This window comes from Amblyomma mixtum, chromosome 1, assembly GCF_055824585.1.
Source record: "Amblyomma mixtum isolate Tamu chromosome 1, ASM5582458v1, whole genome shotgun sequence".
Classification (NCBI taxonomy): Eukaryota; Metazoa; Arthropoda; class Arachnida; order Ixodida; family Ixodidae; genus Amblyomma; species Amblyomma mixtum.
This window is the reverse complement of record NC_143012.1, coordinates 49,606,877-49,610,125: the sequence shown is the minus strand read 5'-3', so window position 1 is coordinate 49,610,125 and position 3,249 is coordinate 49,606,877.

Here is a 3,249-nt window from a genome sequence, read left to right as displayed (position 1 = left end):
TGTGTCCTCGTTTATGTAATGCTCAAAAAACTTCTTCAAAAAACCGTGCTTCACCAGCTTGCACGACAACGTGTTTTGGTTAGATGACATCGCCAAATTTTTAAAGAAGTTTGATAAGAAACAGCTAAGGCCCTTAAAAATTTACTGTACCTCTTCTTTCATCCAGCTGTACACACCAACTCTTTAATAATCGCTATTGTGTACTTTAGTGCAAGTAGTGCTGCAAGCTAGAAGTTTCTCGTCAGCCCTTTTCAGGGGTCTTGTGGCGTCCCGTCTTTCCGGTCCTCCTTTTGCCTTACCTTGCAACTTAGATTCAAGGGCGAAATTTTCTCCCTGAGAGAAATTGTTTAGACAGATGATACTTCCGCGCCAGCATCTAAAAGTGCAAGGTGCCCAGAGGTGTCCCAGCCGACCCTTGGTGTAAGACGGCACTCCCTAGAAACGAAACTAGCATTGTTGTTTATAGATGCTTGCCTCTATCCATGAAAACCGCTCAGCCTGCAAACTGCGGACGCAGTTTCTTCACGCACAGAATGGCGGATAATACATCATAAAAGGCGTCCCTGTCGCGTTTATGATGAATGCCCAGCGGTTTGTTTCTCAGCTCCAGGACGTCAGACGAGGAGCACTCTGCTCAAAGCAAAACACGAATTCATCTTCCGGGACGTGTGGAGATTCTCTAACGCCGACAGTTAGCTGAGCGATAAAAACCTGGCCACAAAATAAGGAGGACGGGTGACGTTGATTAACTGTAGTGACGCTAAGACGGCGGCTTTTTAGTGCGCATCGTCTCAAGACACATTCTCGCTGGTTTTCGCGTCCTTCATGTGGTGTACTGCGCAAACATCCTGCTTCACGAGAAATAAATAGGTACGTAAACTATAATTCGCTCATATTTAAAGCTTTCTACTTCAACTGTGGCGAATTTTTTTAGACATTATCAACGAAGAAATTCTCCACAAGTGCGTTTTTCGACATGATTTCATCTGCAAGAGAAATTCTTAGTGTATAGCAAGACTGCACCATAATCATCAATAAAATCGCAGATATCTCCTCTGGAAGCTTTTAGTTTCGTTCCATTCATTATCAAAAAGGCATTCCATACGCTTCCTGTGCCCGTTTTATCTACTGAGTGTGAACGCAGGACCAAGTTTGAAATCAAGATTTTGCTACTCACCGGAATGGTCACAGCATTACCATCAGTATGTTCTTAACTGCATATTAGAATATTCTACAGTTGCTTCAAAATCAAATGTGATGTCTGAGAAAGCCGCATTTGCGAGTTTTCCGTATTCGTGTTTTTGTAAATCATTTCACGGCTTTTGACAGTTGCAAATAAGTACAGCCCGTGTCAAAAATATACAGCCCAAGGGAATTGCTTCTAAGCTGTTTAGCGGCGCTCCCTAGCACATCTAACAGTCCAAAGTTTGGGAGGATTGAGAACGCGAAGCCATTCCTCTTTCGGGAGATTACTGTCGCTGAGGAGATTACAGACGATGCACGCCTCGCAAGGAAACTCTTTGGGCTGTGTACTGTTGAAGGGGGCTGTACTTCAAGTGGTACCCTCAGTAAAAAGCTACATACAAGTATATGTTATGAGTACTTATAAAGAAAAACAGGATTCTGAGAAACCTGAATGGCAATTTACCAATAGCCCTCAAGAGAAAAGTACAGTCTTTGTCAAAAGTAACCAGGCTGTATGGTTTGCATCTAGCTTATACAGTGGAGCCCTTACAGCTTTCCTGAAGTTGAAATGGTCGTTAAAGGTAAGGACTGGGGGCCTTCTTACCTTCCAATAACTTTTGATATTTAGGAAAGTCACAAGGGCTCCACTATACAAGCTTGAAGCAAACAGTGCAGCCTGGTTACTTTCGACAAAGACTGTACATAACACCTGTTCCTTACCGATGGTCAACGACGTGGCAGAAACGCGCAGACTTACGAAGAAGGCTCAGCTTAAATTGAGGACAAGGAATTGTGCTACGGAAAACAAAATGACTGGTGCAATGTTAAAAGAGAGGAAGAGGGCAGAGTGGGTCAGGGAACAAACGCGTGTTAATGACATCTGAGTCGAAACGAAGAGGAAATTGTCCTAGTCAGGGCATATAATGTGAAGGAAAGACTACGGATGGTCGTTATGAGTGAAGGACTGTATTGGGAGAAAAGCAAGGTGATGCAGAAAATTACGCCGGCGGATGAGATAAGAAGTTGCTGCGGATAGCGTAGCCAGGGCTGGCTCAAGATACGGGAGACGCCTTTTTCCTGTAGTGGGCGTAGTCAGGCTGATGATGATGATATACGAACGATGCTGAGCAGCATTTCTATGATCTGATTACACACACGAAACAAGAGACACTTTTGCTCAATTTGTGGTCTTAGGTCACCCTGAATTGGCCGTCACTAGCTTGCTGCATTTTGAAAGGGAATCTTAACGGCTCCGAGGTAAAATGTCGCATTCAGTTTTCTTGGCTTCTTGAGTGCGATGTGTTCTTATTGGTTATCATTCGACGCTGTATTACGTCGCTGATTGTAAAAGATACAGTGAGCCTTTCTCATGTGGCACGGCGTCTGGATTTACGGTGGGGTCTTTGGTGTATAACAGTGTCTTGCGTGGCTTGTGAGCTCACCGTAACCCAGTCGCTCGGTGCCCTTTCAGGGAAACTTATTCTAAAGAATCACTTCACGAAGCTCGTCGGCGACGCTAAACAATCCAAGATACGTCAAGGACCAGAAAGCGCACACGTGAAGCGTAAATGGCTAGAGTATCTTGAAGTGTGGGCTCGGGATGCTGAATCACAAAAACGGTGATGAGGTCGGGAAGCCATTGATTTTGTGTTTTGGATCAGCACGTAGCAAAGAATAATACTACGAATTTCAGTGACAGCTGTAATTTACCGGGCTTAATCACCGGATATAGTGGAACAAGGACCGTCGCCTATGCAACTTGTTGTCACTCTAACATTGTTTTACTTGTTATTCGGCTCCTCATAGAGAGCATTTCAATTTTCGTATTTCACTCGTCCCGTTAACGCCAAAATGATTTTCGCACAAAAGTATAAGCAAGACTCTCTATACTGCAAACTTCCATAAGGTATTGGTGTTGGTGCAGGCACGTTTAGTCGACGCAATAACATCGCCATGCGATAATTACTGCTCACCTGTTAATGAGGAAGCAGATATTCAATGGAAACCCAAAATTTAATTCGTAAGAGCCTTCTTCATCATTACCTTTCTTATCAACTCACTCAA